We start from the raw sequence: 18,562 nt of genomic DNA, 5'->3' as shown, positions 1-18,562 counted from the left end.
CCAAAACCTCCTTTTTTGCCGAAGTTTTTTGTGGCGCTGCTTTCTTAATATAATGCTATCGTTAGAATGTGCATGTTTAGAATAGCTAAAAAATTCAAAGTTATTTGAGTTTCGAGCTGTTCAGGTTCCTTTGGAATAGCTCTCTGTGGCTGTCTTTCCATTGAAGCTTTTTCTGAAGAGTAAATGAAGGTTCAGTTGTGATTAAAATGAGGAGTACAAACAAAAAAAAAACTAAAAGTTGATGAACAAGAAAACAAAACTTTATTAAATTAACCTTAATGAAAACGTCATTTCAGTGAACATTTTAAATTCTTAAAAGACTTGGTTTGATACCCGAAATCTCCTAAGATATACAACGCTGATTTCATAATTTAGCTCAATTTTATACTTAAATATGATAAATATGGTAACCAATAATCTAAGTTGAATAAACTTTGTGTTTTAAAGTTCTTTGAATATTTATCGTTTATTCATCAAAAAATAAATTTTAATAATCAAAAAAAGAATTATGTGTTTCTAAATTCTAACTAGTTAGAATAGGTATATTTGTAATTGTTGTGAATACTTTAATACGACCAAAGTATAATGTTTAACATTATTACAATAAATGTCACTAAAATATTCTGCTAAAAATCCAACCAAATGCATTTTAGACACAAGGAAAAAACACATGCATACATACATAAAGCATACACCGGCCGAGGCACATGAACGCAAAAATAAAGGACGAAAGGAGTAGTGTACAACTAACCGAAGCCAATTTGCATTGCCGATTGGCAAATAATAATCGTTATATGCTTACTGAACCACGAACCAATTAATTTTGATTTTGTTTCGATCAAAACCATGAATCCACAATTTAAGCATCACATAACAAATGTGAAAGCAGATGCTAACCCCCAATTCACATAACACAATTTCTCTCTAAAAGCAATAATGAAAAGGATCACTATGATGTATGTGTGTGTGTATTACGTATTTCATTAGTTTGGAAACATGATAATTAGGCATCAAAACCTAATAAACAAGTATCATGTCCTCCGAATATTTAATATCAAAGAAGGAATCTAAACGTTCCTTGTTCAATTAGTTTAACTCAAACTAACATTTAAATTGATGTATGTATATAATTACTATTATTTTATAAATGATATGAATTAACCCACCTTTTCAGAATTCTATATCGATTGACTCGTAGAATTCATTTGAACTTTAAATTGCTTGTAAAAAGAATAGGAATTGAAGTATTTAATTAAAGACAAATTAATATTATTTAACGTGCTTATGCTCGTATAAGGTCATTTAATTCGTGGATTCAAGTTTAAAAGCCAATTAATACTATGGACGAAGTTCTTAATAAGACCAAGTGGGCTACTTAAATGCAATTGGACATCATCAGTGTACATATGTACATAAGTGTGTAGTTAAGCATGGAAGGCAATTCATTAATGCACAATGAGAATGGAATAAGGCCTCAAATCGAACCTTAAGGAACACCGATAGTTCGTTGTCAATAGATACAACCTGCTTTTGTTCACTTATAAAGGTCGGTTTTTTTAAAAACCATAGGAAAGTTTTTCAAAAAAAAAAGCACATACAATTCAAAAAATTCATGAAATCCTTACTTGAATCGATAGTACGGTCCATATAATTTGATGTTTGAAGATTATTGCATGCAAATATTGACCTTGGTCTATCCGCTTTGTCTAATTTTGGCATACTCCAAAATTTCGGATAGTATCTCACGAATAAATACTTCAATGTTGTCCTCCAATGCGTCAATTGAAGCGGTATGATCCAATGCCACCAGATCAACGCACCAAACTGTGACTTCTGGCTGATATTCACTCAAAAATCGACAATTCTGTTTATTTACGTATCCATTGAGACCAAAATGAGCTTCGACGCTGAACACAATTTTTCGATAAGAAAGTGAATCTTCGGCTGCGATATTTTTTTCAGTTCGAACTCTACCTAAGCGTGTTAGTGGTTTAATTTACAACAATGTGAATTTAGTGGGAATAGCCGCTTCAGTGGGTCGATTACAACAATTTGCTAAAGAGGGTCCTATCAGTGTGTTTTAGATGCCGGTATACTCCATTTAAAGACTGGTATGATTTGGCCTCGGCACACAACTTTCCTCTGTCTCTATCTGTTAATAGTTTAGATACGTGGAGAAGCGCTCTCTACGACTGTATATCTACCATTGATGATCACTCATTCCAAAGCTCTCTAGATAGGGCTATGGAGACTGTGTCGAGATCAATTTACAGTAAACTTAACCTCAGACTCGGGTCTTCTAATTACTTTAGAGACAAAACGCAGAACTGGTAAAAACTCAATCTGCACTTTGTGCAACCTTAATCAAGTTGAAAACATTTTCCACTTTGTTGCATTGTGCCCAATCTTGCAGGAAATTCGTCGGCTTTATTTTAACAAGAGTTTTCTGTCACTAGGTGTTCTGAATGGCAATAACGGTTGGCGTCTACTTATTCATTTTTTATTATATGTAGTTTCATAAAGAAACATTTACATTAATATATACTAGAATAATAATTCTATAACAATTTTGTTTTAGCTAAACTAAACGCCTAAATCACACTTGAAAAATTGCTAATCATTAAATTCATTGAGATATCTTCCTTTTTTTCGTTTTCGCCAAACTAAAAGCCTAAACCGCATTTGAAATTGCAAATTCTTTATGATCTATGTATCCTTTCTTTTGTTTTAACCAGACTAAAAGCCCTTAGAACTTTTAAATCAATTGTTTAACACATATTGCCATAGTTAAATGACTATACTGTTTTTGAAAAACCTAATAATTTTGTTTTAACTAAACTAAAAGCCCGAATCAGATTTTGTTTATATTTTTTTTATAAATTTATTTATCAATTAAATTACCTACACCATTAAAACAAATATGTTTTTTTTCCCGCTGGCATTATTCTTTTTCTTTTTTTAATTGCTATTTTCTTTATATAACCAAATTTTTGTACTTTCTCTCACAAAATGTTTAGTTAAAATATACCGGCAGACGGCCCATGAGCCATGCTTGTAATCTTTAGTTTTAAGTTTGTGAATTATTGAAATGAAAAATCAAAGATGATAATAATAATAATAATAATAATAATAATAATAATAATAATAATAATAATAATAATAATAATAATAATAATAATAATAATAATAATAATAATAATAATAATAATAATAATAATAATAATAATAATAATAATAATAACAATAATAATAATAATAATAATAATAATAATAATAATAATAATAATAATAATAATATCGTCCGTCACATTTTAAGGGCTGTAATACAGTTGTGAACGACAACCAGATTTAAGAAGTGTAAGCATATTTAATGGGTTAAGAAAAGTGTTTATTTACCTTTGCATAATTCTTTCAAAAACCTAAAAGAGAAGAGGCACTTACCACTCAAATTTTTGGAACTGGAATAAATTTTGCTTGCTTCCAAACCTTTGGAAAAACGCCAGATGTACAGAATATAAGTACAGAGTTATGTAAATCAAAATAAATGGAAGTAAGGCTTTTACAAAAATATTATGTACATAAACTTAACCATCATCAAACTTTCAGCCACATTAGTACAATCAATTCCAGTGAAGTCAAGTTTCAGATGGAGAAGAATGATTTACTTTTTGATTTAGTAATCCATAACGATTTGGTGGCGATGCAGTCGGATAGGTTAAAAATGCCTTATGAAGCTCATCAATATAGATGTTATTAAACTCGAGACTTTTGTTGCTTAACAATACTTGGTTCTTTAGGAGCCGATAAGCTTTATGAACATTTGAAGGCGTTAACTAAGTTCGTGATTGGTGTGTCACACATTTTTGTTAAAGGGGAACATGTGACTTAAAAAGATTGTTCATGTACTTTTGAAGGAATTCTACCATTCAACCATAGAAACAATTTGTTCAATATTAAAAGTATTTATGTTTTTGTTTTAAATCCCGATAGTAAAAAAAAGTTTGTGGCCTTATTGTATTGAAAGTAAGATTAATAGGATCACGTTAAGGAAAAGCAGGTGCAATAGTTTGGTCATCAAATTAGAATGTCCAAACTTAAAATTTTGTAGATACGCTTTCATAAACATCGATTTTTCGAAGAACATTTTATTCAGTCACATTTCTATAGTTCGGTGGGTAAGTTACAAAGGAAAGCATCTTAACACCCTAAAAAAACTCTTACAAACTGCCTTAGCCAAACTATTACTTTGGGCTGATCGGTGTGAAACGGGTGTTAACCCACAAAAAACCCAATAAGTCCTTTTTTCGATGCAATATACAATAATTCCAATCCCAATTAAGGTTCTCAAACGAGGCTAAGTCTTATTTGGAGACAAACTTAATTGGAAAAGCAATAAACAAGAAAGAAACAAAAAAGCTACTGTTGTTCTCTTTTCTTGGAAAAAGCTATTGGTAATAAATGGGGCTTACAACCCCGAATTACGCTATGGTTATACACATCGGTAATCAGACCTAATTGAATGTACGGTGAGGCTGTATGGTGGATTGTTTTAGACAAAAAAGGAACAAACTATATAAAGCCCAACGTTCAGTTTCCCTATGTATAAGCAGATCGGTTCCAACGACCCCCTCAGCGGCAATACTCTACCCAACACCTCTTGATATATTTTGCTGCAAGATCTGCCGTTCGCCTCAAAACTTCATGGAAGTGAGTTAACAAAAATATTGGCCACTCCGTAATTCTTAGGAATTTAGAGTTAATTCCAAATTACATAGACTAGACCATCCCTTAACTTCAATTCAAAGGAAACTTCCAGATATTTATACCTTTCAGATCATTCTGGGAAGATAGAGCATTCTGTCCACTTTTATACCTATGGATCGAAAACAAATGAAAGGGATAGTGTAGGGTTGTACTCTGAACGACTGAAATTAAGTCGCTCGTTCCGCCTTCCCAATCACAGGTTGAACTTTTTGAGAAAAAAGAAGTCATGTCCTGGCTTAAAGAAAATGTGATATCAACATTTGATATCCGTATTTTCTCAGATAGTCACGCTGTTATCAATCTCTGGAATTTGTCTCTCAAACTCTATAACAGTCCATTACTTTCGATCCTCTCTAATGAAGAAGGCAGAAGGGTTTAATATTGACCTTTACTGGGTAAGGTAGATGAACTCGACAGGAATGGTACACTACAACCCATTCTACCACGTTTGGCTAATGCCAATACCAATGACTACACATAAACTATTGCTAATGCAAGACGTTATAAAGAAGGCAAATATCGGGTATAATAACATCACCAAGTGTCAGGTCCCAAAAAGGATCTGGCCTACACTATAGATTTAAAGGGATTAAGGTGCTTGCTATCATGTAAGCTATATAATCGGTGTTATAACAGGGCATCGGGCTAGACGTATTCTCAAATGACTTTTGCAGAAGATGTATGGATGAGGAAGAGTTCTTTACTTCCTCTATACATGCCCTGCTTTAGCTCAGAAGAATTACATGTGGTACCACAATAGGTCATTAAACTAGCCTGAGGGAGTCCTACTCCATCACGGAAAGCTACTTTTTCCTAGCCATGTAACAAACAAAAATGTCACACATGTGTCCCAAATAACTAACAAGTGATCAATGGGCAACTTTTTTTTGGCCGGTGATAAAGCATCATGACTTGTACGGTATGTCGCTTTCACCTTACCCTGATTATTAAAAATGCTGTTTAAGATAGTTGTTAGCCATGTGGTCATTTGTTATCAATTAATACTTGTTCAAATAACGACATCTAGATATTAAAATTCGTATTTAAAAACTATTTTTAAATATAAAATATTTTTTTGTAATACAATATTTGTTTTATTTTTTATAGAAACATCGTGAGAGCAACACATTAACAACAAGAAGCGGACAGTAAACTTATAAAACGGCGTTTGATGTTCAACCTGGCATAACTAAAAATTTCAATTAAATTAACTTGTTCTTGTACAACGAAATTTAATTTATATAAAATCAATATCTGAGAACTATTTTAAAATAATAATTGAGTTTTGTACATATTATGTGTATATAAAAAAAATATGTTTTATACGAGAAAAATTAATATTTTACACAGTAAATACAATTTTACATGCCCAATAAAATTAAATATGTTAATTTAAAAAAAATTATGTGTTGTGTTTAGACAAGCTTTTTGAAAATTAAGAAAAATCTGTTTATTTATTACATGTATAATTTTATTTTAAAAATGAATTTACACAAAGTTGTATTTGTTATTTCAATAATGTGGTTATTGAAATCGAATTTTTAACTAATGTGATCCCAATTAAAATATTGGTATGTAATTTTAATAAGAAACAATTAGCTTAAGAATAATATATATATGTAAGCTATAAAATAAAATAATGAATTCTAAGATATTAATAAAATATAATATTTTGATTGAAATATACGAACTTTCATTTTTATAAAATTCATTTTCCAGGATTGAGGAATGGTAAGTTCACATATTTCGATTTTATGTTCAATTACTTTCGATATCAGTTAAGGCTTCAAATACGATAAATGTAAGTATCTCAATATGGCTTTTTTTGTAAAATTTCTTTTCAAAAGTATTAAAAATTGTTGCAAAAACAATTTGTCTGAACAATAATAATACTAAATCATGCCAGGAAAACTACCAAATAAAGAGAAAAATATATCGAGATTGACTGAAACAACTATCCACTCATTCCCTGACAAATAAAATGAAGGAACGTACAAAATCAATAAACATATTGTGGGCTGGAAGTGCATATATTTTATGCTGTATTGTAAAATATATTTCTCATCCTCACTTTTCCTTATTGATTAAATCAACTTGGGTTTCTTCCCATTCGATCCAATATCAAAAATCATGCATCATTCATATGTTTCATATTATTATAGGATGTACGATAATAAATTGTTCAATATCCAAAAAAGTATTGTTTTCCACTGCTCTCAAGAATAAAATACTCTTTCACTCCAAACTATGTTCATATTTATATTGGAATTCTGTGTGAAATAAAATGTAGGGCTACAAATCGCATGAGCTTGCTTGGGAACTTGTGGTAAGGTAATTTAGTCATGGAAACTATTGGCTGAATTTGGAAAAATTTTAAATTAAAACACCAATACTTAAATCATTCAAATTAATGTGATTACAAAAGGCAAATTTTCTATCTGAAGTTAAGGTAGAAGAAAATACATGACAATTTATATTTTATAAATAAAAAAGAGACCAAACTGATAACTTCCCTTCGCTTCCGACGATTGGTCTTGCTTAAAAGTTTGTAGCGTTTTCGTGTTCTGTTAAAAAAGTTGTCAGTTGAATTATTCTTAGAAAATTTAAAATAACACACAATATTTTTCATATAAGGAAATAGTTTAGTTTGAAAAACTAGTTTTGTTAAATAGGTTTTTAGTCGAAAACAAATTTTTACCAATTTTAGTAGCATTTCTTAAATTTTTACAAATTATAAGAATAACATTAATATGAGAGATATCAAGAACCGAATATCATATTTTTTGTAGATTTTATTACCTAACAAAAGGGATTGTTGGATTTTTATAAAAAGAACTACTGAATAATCTTCTGTGAAATAAAAATAGTTTGAATATTTCTAATTTTTGAAAAGCTATTCGAGTCAAAAGTTAGTTTTTACCAAGTTTTCTTAAAACATTTAATTCGATTTTTTCAATATTTCTTTAAGTTAAAAGAAGTTTAAAGCCAATATCTCAAAGTTAATTCGATGTTTTTGAAAATTATACTGAATGATGAAAACAATTTTTCTTACAACTTGAAAGCCATAATCTTAATTTTTGAAAAGGTATTTGAGTCGAAAATCAGTTTTCACCATTTTTTATTAATTTTCTTGTTTAGGATTTTATTTTTTGTAAAAAAAACTGTCAATTAAATTTTTCTCAAAATTTTACTCAATGTTAAAAACAATTTTTTAAAAGATAAAATTAGATGAAAGCTATAATCCCAAATTTTTGAAAAGATATTTCTATCGAAAATCAATTTTTAATAACTTTGAGTAATGTTTTTTTTATAAAAAAAATTGTCAATTTAATTTTTCTCAACATTTTATTAGATGTTATAAACGTTATTTTGCGTTGCACAGAATTGTTTTGGAGATAAAATTATTTTGTACCTTTTTTTTAAACCCACGCAATGAGCTATCATTTTCTAATTGGTTTTCTTAAAAACCTGACATTTATTCAATATTTTTTGTTTGTTCAATATTGAAAACAAATATTGTCCACAAATATTTAAAAAAAAACGGTTTCATTTTTTAGCAACGTTATCTTCGTGTAAGTGAATAGAATTATTCTGAATTACAAATTTTATTCCCAGGATTTTTTTTTATTAAGCACACACTAGTTCCAGTGAAATAATGAAACCATGAAACCAATACTTTATCTTTTAAGCAATAAAAATAAAAGTGTACATGATAATTCTTCAATCAAAAAAAAATTAAAAATAAACAAAAGATTCAAATAGTATTTGTTTTCATTTAATATTTTATTTCCTTGCTTGCTTTATTTATTTCATCAATCAGAGTTACAAAAATCTGAAATAGGTTACAGAATATTGTGTATTAAATGTCAAGAGTACATATTTCATGTTACAAAAAAAAGTTATATCCATACAAATTTAAATAATTTAACAAACCGCATTGGTGCCGTCCAAACCAATGTAAATCAAATAGACATACTAAATGGATAACATTATTTTCTGTTAAAATATGAATGAAATAAACACGTAATTCAATTAAACGTGTTGACGTTTATGCAAGTAATATTAATTTCAACATTGGTAAAATCGTTATTGAATTTTAATCAAACAAGATTCTGATTAATAAAAAGAACATCGATGAATCCTGTCGTTATTTGTGGCATGAAATTGCTAAGGTACATATGAAAGAGTTGTGTCCTTATAACCTAAACGGCAGTTGGCGAAATAGGGATCTGTACAAGAGAGTAAAGAAGAACATTGATTCCGGCTTTAACAAAAAATAAAGTTATAGTTCAAAAAGGAAGGAACGGTTTATCGAGAAGCTTAAAATCTTGATTATACGCAAACCATTGATAGAACTAAAAAAAATATAATATAATTGTTAAAAATATTTTAAATTGTATATTTTTTAGTTCGACTATTTTTGCCATTAAATAAAGGTTTGTGAATTATAATTTTGATCAAGCAATAGAAAATGGCGGCTGTAAATGTATTTGAATTTACAAAACAACCTTACTCCTTGTCATACAAACATTTTTCTTTGGAAAGGTCAGATAGAATGCAATTCATTTTATCCTGATAAAGTTGTTAGTATATATACTATTCGTTTCTTAATTATTGGTGATGTAGAATACATTCACATTTATTTACTATTTCGTGACTAAAGACTTAATATATTATTGAATCACGCTGCAATATGGACTTTAATCTATTACCGTGTTTTTATTTAAAATCGTGATTAAGGATCCTGAAATTTTTAAGAATTGACCTTATTTCACTTTTTAATTGCGCCATATAGGAACTAAATGGCAAGTATTGCATTCGTAAAAAAATTCTAACTCGAGATTTAAAAAAAACATGCCATTACAAAGACATTTTTTCCGCCTGTCTGTCTGCCTATGCCCCTACAACCCAAATCATTGTATCAATTGACTTCAAATTTGGAAATTAAAGTTATGAATTTTTTCTTAATTTTTCTTAAATTGGCTTGTTTCAATTTAAAAAGAAGGGTACACTCCATGGAACTGTTCTTCTCTTTTTTTATTTTCTCAAGAAATAATGAACAGATTTCAATCATTGTATGTCTGCACAAGCTTTCACACTGTCTTAATAAAATTTGATGATTAAATATGTAAATATTGAACAATTTTTTCGAAATTTGATGTCTCAAAAACAGGTAGAAATTTTGTTTACGAAAACTATATGCTAAACATGTATTTATATGTTCTAAATAACTGCATATTAAATATATTTTTAAACACAAATTAAAAAATATTATATAAACAAAATTAACTTAACAGCTGTGAGAATTTTCAATTTTTGTTTTGAAAAATCAAATGGCATTTAAATTTTTGAAAACAAATGTTCTTCATTTTTCATTTTTTTTCATTTTTAATTCTAAAATTCAGAAAATATATTTAAGCAGACTCTTTGGAAATATGAGCAAGTTCTTGTGTCGCAGTCGTGCATTTTATTGCCGTGAAATAAGGCCAAGTGAAATAAGACCAACTGCTAAAAATTGAAATTATTGCACTTACAATAGTTAAATAAGTAATAGTAGTTGGTGATATTGCACTTGAATAAAGTGAAATGAGGTCAAATTATTTTGAGAAAAATGTCTTACTTATTTTCACGTTGAGATATTCGCAACCGTAGCGGGTAGTTGCGAGGTTGAGCATATGCAAAGTGTAATAAAATCAATTTAGTACTTTGTTTAAGTGTAAAAAAACTTGGCTTTAATACACTTTATAAAAGTGAAATAAGTTCAAATGTCAAAATTGGCTTTATTTCACGGCATCTTAAATGGCATAGTTTTTGATAAATGCAAAAGAAACTTTGAATACACTCAGCTTTTTAAAATCGTAAAATAAAATCAATTTCCAAAAATTGGCCTTATTGCACTAACAAGTGAAAAAATGTCACTTTTAAGCATTTGCTCATATTCACGGTAAAAGTAAGTTGATCTTATTTCACAAAATAATTTGGCCTTATTTAATTTTGTCAAAAGTAAAATAGGACCAAGTTCTGAAAAGTTAGAATTATGACTCATGGAAATGATTTTTATTTGTTCGACTAGTTATTGGCCATAAAGTACATAAGATAGTAAAAAAGACAACAAGGGTCGTGATAGTTATGTAGTCCGATGCAATAAAGTCCAAAAAAAACTTAAACTTTGTTTTACTTTTGAGAGTGAACCACTAAAGGAAGAAAACCGAAAACTTAAACAACAAATACAAAAGCTTGGCGAAGAAATTAAAACTGTCTCTATACACATGGATGCATACAAAGAGGAACAACAACAAAAAGAGACGATTTGTGATGCACTTTTACACGGAGTTCCACTTCTGCCAACGGAAAATCTACTTTTGATATTTACTCAACTTTGTAATAAATTAAAATGTACACCACCAACAATTAAAAGTATTTTTCGTTTAAAATCGAAACACGAATCTGCAGCACCACCGATTGTAATCAAATTTTTCTCGCAACACGACAAGCTACTTGTTTTACGATCCATTGCAAACCACCAAAAAATAACAAACAAACAGCTTCACCTCGATGATCTTAGGCAATGTGAAAGCAACGTTAAAATCTAATGTTTACCTCCACGAGAGCTTAACAATAAAAAATCGCTCACTACTGCAGCTAGCACTGAAAGCTAAGAGAGATAAGAAGCTGTTTTCTGTATTTACTATTCGTGGACTTGTGTACATAAAGAAGAGTAAAGATGAGGATGCAAAATTATTTCAGTCCACTGATGACTTACCTGATTCTGCCACGATGACGCAAACAACAACAAACACTGCAACAGAGGATGACTAGTTTACTTCTTGTTATCATTGTTTCTGATAAAGTAATTATTGTAGTTATTCTAACTTGCAAGTCTTTTACATTTTCTTTTTCTTATTTTTCTTATATATATGTATTTACTTTTTCTTTTTTAAATTATGTTTTTTTAATTGCTACAAATTTCGAATTACATTTGAATGTAGGTAGATACTTTCAGTTGAAAGTCTTCCTTATTATTTATCATATATTCAATTGTTATCTTTTTAAATTTAGTCACACATTTTTTAATCATCATCATCATCATCTTCTTGGTTTTTTGGTTTGTTGTTTTTCTTTGGCAGTTTGTGCAATGATGGGTGTGACTTATTGGGCAAGATGGTCTTAGTGAGTTTTTAAGGGAATCTTTAGTCGCTTATAGTAGAGATAACACGCGGATAATGATAGATGTAATATGTAGCCAACATGCTGGGTTACAAGTTTGTCACTTTAATGCGCAAAGTTTGAGATCTGGGGGAAAATTGGATGAATTCAGATACCTGTTTGAAGGTTCTAAAGTTGATGTCATTTGCGTTTCTGAGTCTTGGTTCGTTAGTGATAATATGGATGCACTATATAATGTTAAAGGCTATACCCTATTTAGATCTGATAGAGTTGACCGTGTTGGTGGAGGTGTGGCTATTTTTGTTCGAGAAAGTTTAGATTGCAAACTTCTTCGTAAATCTTTACCTGGTAGTGAAATGCAATATGTGTTTGTAAGAATAATTTGTAAATTAAATAAGATATTGTTGGGATCTGTTTATCGACCAAATTCAAACATTGACACTTTACCTCTTATAACGATTTTAGACGAGTTATCATATGTATCACCTTTTTTAATTGTATGTGGAGACTTTAACTCAAATATTCTTAAAGATTTTTCTTTAATTAATAGTATGAGTGCACTTAATTTAACACCAGTAAACACTTCAGTTCCAACTCATTTTACCAAGGATAGCAGTACACTCCTGGATGTATTTTTTGTTAGCCACCCATACAAAGTCCTTCACTTCAATCAACTCTCTATGCCTTGCTTTTCCCGTCATGATATGATTCAATTAACATACCAATGTGAACCTATTAGAACTGAGAATTTGTTTATTTTCCGTGATTTTAAAAATATCAATCTAGAACATTTACGAAACGATCTCCTTGCAGTAGACTGGTTCAGGATTTATTTTATGCACCATGTTGATGATCAAGTAGGTTTCATGCAAAATAACATTAAAAAACTTTTCGATACTCATGTTCCGCTCATAACAAAATCTCTTAGGTCGGTTAACTCATGTCCATGGTTTACTAATGAAATTAAAAATTTATTGCACCAACGAGATCAATCCTATAAGCGATGGAAAAGATTTAGGTTAGACGTACTTTACAACAATTAATGTGTACTGAGAAATAGAGTAACCTGCAAAATAAACGAGGCAAAAAGACGTTATTATGGATCCTTCGCAGGCTAAACATAAATTATGGAAAAATCAAAAAGATATTGGAGTGGGCAAACAAGTAAACCGACAAAGCATCAATGTTGATTGTAATGAGTTAAATAAAATGTTTGTTTCTGCTTCTTCCTCAAGAGCTGGTGAAGCACCATACAACTGTGACCACGCTGGTGAAGCACCATACAACTGTGACCACTCTAACAGTGGTAATTCTTCCACCATTCTTCGAGATCAATTATCAGAGTATCTTTCTGGTAACTCTTTCTCCATGCCCTACTTTAGCTTCACAGCTGTTGATGATACAGATGTTTTAGAAAGCGTTTTGTCAATAAAATCTAACTCTACTAGTTTTGATGAGATAAGCCCAATTTTTGTTAAAATAATTTTACCTCATATCTTAAAGTACATAACACACTTATTTAATACAATTTTTATGACAGGTGTTTTTCCTTCTGCTTGGAAGCGAGCAAAAATAATACCAGTTCCCAAAAATCAAACCGATTTTAGACCCATTGCCATCTTATCGTTTTTCTCCAAAGTTCTTGAAAAAGTGATGAGTTTCCAAATACGTAGATTTCTTCAAGATAATAAATTACTCTGTGATAATCAGTCAGGTTTTCGTCCGAAACATAGTTGTACCACAGCTTTAATAAATGTAACAGAAGACATTAGGCAAGCGGTAGACAATGACAAAATAGCTTTCCTTATCTTGCTTGATTTCTCTAAAGCGTTTGATAAGGTAAACCACAATGTTCTGTGTAGTAAGCTTCGAAATCAATTTAATTTTTCCTTATCATCTACAAAGTTTGTAGCCTCGTATTTAGAGGAAAGATGTCAGGCAGTTGCTATTGATAACTCCGTATCAGACTTCCTTCCACTGAGTTTAGGTGTTCAACAGGGCTCAATACTTGGTCCGCTATTCTTCTCGATGTACATAAATGACCTACCCAAATCTTTATTAAGTTCCTCAGTTGATATGTACGCCGACGACGTTCAGCTTCGGAAGAGCTTTCCTTTGGGTCTTGTGGAAAATGCGGCACACAAAGTCAATGAAGATCTGTTCAGGATTTCATGCTGGTCCCAAGCGAATGGTCTCAGCTTAAATCCATCCAAGTCAAAATGTTTGGTTATTTCCAGAAAAGCGGTTGACACTTCATGTTTTCCAAAAGTGTATCTTAATAATAGTAGTATCGAATTCGTTGACTCCGCAAAAAATCTTGGTATAACATTTAACAAAACCCTTAACTGGAATAACCATATCAGATTGACACTGGGTATATGGAGGCCTTCGCATGCTTTGGACAACACAAAAAATCACTCCGTTAAAAACCAGAATAATCCTAGCAAAAACGCTACTTATTCCAATTTTGCTGTTTGGGTGTGAAATTTTTAGCAACTGTGACTATGAGCACAAGCGAAAACTCAACGTGGCATACAACAGTATCGCGCGGTATATTTTTGGACTCAAAAAATATGAACACGTGTCCTCTTTTGCCAGATCTATTTATGGTATCAGTCTTGAAGATCTTTTTAAGTTGAAAACGCTGACCTTACTTCATAATATTCTTCAAATGCGTCAACCTACCAACCTTTATAGCAGGGTCTGTTTTACGCGTTCATCTAGAACTCCGGATCTCGTGCCTATTCGCCATACGTTTTTGGTTTCTGAACAACAATTCTTTATCTTTGCTATTCGGCTTTGGAATTCCCTACCACAACCCTTAAAATTCATAAGTTGCAGAACACTGTTCAGAGTTAAACTGAAGCAATTCCTGGGAGAGTCTCGACGATGATGATGATTATTAATTTTATTTGTATTAGTATTATGTGTTACCATTATTCTTCAATTTAACATTTATCATACATTATATAACTCTAATTTTGGAGTAATTATAAATTAAATTGTGAGTACATAATTAAGTTTATTTTCTTTTTGAACTTGTAAAACTCTGTATGTAACACTTACATTAAATAATATACATATCATAGAATTTTCTTTGAAGCTTGCACTATATAAATGAGATATTGTATCTTACTGTGTAAGTTATTAAATAAATAAATTGAATTGAATTGAATTGAATTGAGTGCAATAAGGCCCTTAAATTATATGTTGCAGTTTTTAAAAAACTTAATCAAATTCATGTTTTAATAAATTATTTTTATTAATTCCCTTTTTATAAATAGAATAAAACCTTAAAATTAAACCATCGAAAATGGGGTATGGGAGAGTAATTTTCTTATAACTTCTATTCTCAATGTTCAAGAGTGCGATAAAGTCCAAACATTTTACATTTTAACATGCGACATTATTTCAAGAAACGAGAACAAATTTAAGTGTTTATAAATTAAAAAAAAAACCCAAACGCTCACGTGGACTTATACTACGCTCCCATTGCAAAAATTTTTTTCAAAAAAATTCAATATTAGATAGATAGATAGATAATAGATTTTTATTGATTTAAAGATTAAATTACATTACATTACATAAATATTTTATTACAAAAAACCATAATAGCATGATGGCATTTGCCGTCTGCCAGATTGACAACTTTAGCAAATTAAATAAATGTTATTAATAAAACAAACAAAAACAAATTAGAAGAAAGAAAAAAAACATTTTAAAAAGGCCAAATTAACAGAGAAGAAAAACAAATGACTAGCAAATTTAAAGCGTCAGAAGTCATAACTCTGGATCTATATCGTAACGCAACTTTGCAATAGTTATAGAGCTTGGAGACATCCATCTGATTCAGCATACTAAGAACTTGTTCCTATGATAAAAATTCACTTCCAAGAATATTTCTTTCAGATTCCCTTAAATTTGGACACGTTCTGACGAAATGTATGACGTTCTCTCGTTCTGCTAAATTGCAAATAGTACACTTCTGTGGTTAATCGGGTCTGAGCGGTATGAATTTAAGGTTAAGTAGTTCGTTTCTTAACTTGACCATTATAGCAATAACGTTTACAATATTTGCATCATGGAAGTAGTTCCTTTCTGAGAGATTTTGGTTGGACCTACTGTAAGTTGTTCTGAACAAGGACCCAACTGAATCTGCTTTACACTTCTTATCTACCGCTGCTATAACCTTGTACATAAGAGCTTTACAGTGCAAAAATTCTTCCACATTTAAATTCAAATTTAAATTGCATTCTTCTGCGAGACTCCACCACTCACTGTATCAGTGATTTTGGTCTTCGACATCTTCTACTACTAATTTTCTAACAAGTCGCTATTCGTTCATACTTAAATTAAAACGTGCAGGAGATAATCCGCTTGCATCTTTACGATCTTTATAAATAGAGGTGATAGTCCGGTTTCCAGCATAATCAAGTAATTTGGCGTATTTTTTAGCAGACGAAAAATTCCTTTCACATAATGTGTTAAGAGTTTCTCCACCGTGTGAAACTACTTGCATCCCCATACTTGCGAGCCATACAAAAGGATACTTTCTGCAACTACTTCAAGTACCTTATATTTACTACTGTGAGCTTTACTTTCATTCATAAAGCGTCTTTTCCATGAAATATTAATTGTAGTTTTTGCCTTTTGAAGTTTCTCGCTAAAAGGTTTCTCCAAATTCAGGTTTCTTGAAATTAGTCCTAGATATTTGTATTCGTTAACACATTCTATATCTGCTCTGTTGAAATTTCACTTTTCATTCGATGCATTTCGTCCACAACCCTTCTTAAATATCATCACCTTAAATTTTCTGAGCGTTGACTGCAAAGTTCCAAAGGCAGCAGTAGTGGTATACTCTATTTATCATAAGCTGAACCTAAAGTAAAGCAAATAATGGCTTAGTACGAAATCCTGCTTAATCAACACCACCTGGAAGGTAATCTCTAAGGTCATTTGTGAAGAGCGAAAACAAGATGGGACTCAATATACACCCCTGTCTTACTCTCGAGGTGGTTGTGAACCAATCAGAAAGCTCAGTTCCGTTCCACATTGCAGCCTGTGTTCCTCTATACAGATCTTTCGAGAACGCTTCCGAATTTCAGGGACAGGCCCAGACCATATAGCTTTGTAGAATAAAGCACTTCGTCAATAAGTCAATAAAGAATGCATACAATTTTCTTCCCTGCTTAATAAAGCTTTCAGCTAGCCTCCTGACAATGAAAATGTTATCTATTGTAGAGTACCCTGATTATAACCCGCTTGAGTCTCTTTTAACAGGTTCTGATCAGCAAACCACGCTGTGAGTCTCTTCCGCAACAGAGTTGTACAAATCTTATGCGTCGGAGTAAGAAAAGAAATTCCACGATAGTTTGGTGCACACAACAAGGATCCTTTTTGTGTATCGGGAAGATTATAGTATCTCGAAATTCATTTACGGAAATATGCCCCTCAAATACTACATTTAAAAATATTGCCAGACGTTCTTTTAACATGACTGTTCCGTATTTATAGAACTCAACGGGAATACCATTTGAACCCGCCGCTTTTCAATCTTTAAGATTTCTTAGAGGTAATACCACTTCTTTAAGGTTAATTTCCGTATCTAGGATTTCGTTGTTGAATCCATATATCACTTGTGGCAAGTTGTTTGTTTGCTGCTTGGATTCAATAATTCTTTGAAATGAGTACATAGAATGTTTGCATACAGTTTCTTATGCACTGCGAATTGTTTACCATCCAATTTCCACGCAAGCTTCTAAAAATCGGTGGGAATTTCGGAAATTTCTCAACCGTGCAAACAATTTCACATTCTTCATCAAACCAAGGCTCCTTTCTAAATTTTCTCCTTTTTCCACTGCCTTGTTGTTGAGGGTAAGATGACTTTATAATTTGATCTAAAATAGGGAAGTCTACATTTCGTTGTGATTGAAGTTTTGAATCAAGTTGTTGTCTTTATGCCTGGATTCTTAAGATATTCCATTGAGTTTAGGAAGTGATAGCTTGTTACAGGTTTTTCATTTGGTTGTATATGCCATTGAAAGGTAACAACCACTTTAAAATTATCCCTGTATGGGATTTCTTTGATCTCCCAATCTTCACATAAAATTGCATAATCTATCACTGAAGCTCCTTGTCCCCCACAAAATGCATGATTTCCCTCACAATCACTCGATATTATTTATAGCTCTTTATTATAATGGAAAGGGTATAAATTTAATGTTTTTCTCCCTATACTCAATTTCATTTGCAAACACTGCAGAAGTAATCAGTTGCAACCTTCATCACACATGATATAATGCTAAACAAATGTTACCAACGACTGACTACTTCGTACTGCATTTAAGAACGAATGATGTGCCCATTCAACTTAAAGAACAATAGAAATATGTCCAACTCACCTGAATTATTATGAATGAACAAATAATATTATCAATAATACTCGTCCGTATGCAAATTCTCAAAATCTTTTGGGTATTTAATCCTGGTAAGTAGGACAGTAAATTGTATCTTTACTCGAGGCAAAGTAAATATCTTTCTATTTCTCAAGTTCCTTCTACCATAATTAATCTACAATTGTTCGTTCCTACATACATTTTCCGTTTTCTATCCTTCATTGATGAAAAATGGT

General features: G+C 30.9%; 1 protein-coding gene across 2 annotated transcripts in view; it reads left to right on the top strand.

The window, feature by feature from the left end:
* The window catches only part of LOC129938592 (pyrokinin-1 receptor), a 242,071-nt gene extending 235,625 nt beyond the window's left edge, over positions 1 to 6,446 (top strand). For both annotated transcript variants that reach the window (XM_056046251.1, XM_056046252.1), the window contains one exon: positions 5,872 to 6,446. The gene's annotated coding sequence lies outside the window, so the exon portion shown is untranslated. The remainder of the gene's footprint in view (positions 1 to 5,871) is intronic.
* Positions 6,447 to 18,562: the final 12,116 nt, after the last annotated feature.

Source organism: Eupeodes corollae, chromosome 1 (genome assembly GCF_945859685.1).
Source record: "Eupeodes corollae chromosome 1, idEupCoro1.1, whole genome shotgun sequence".
Lineage (NCBI taxonomy): Eukaryota > Metazoa > Arthropoda > Insecta > Diptera > Syrphidae > Eupeodes > Eupeodes corollae.
Note: the sequence above shows the minus strand (reverse complement) of the source record. Positions and strands in the feature narration are given on the sequence as shown.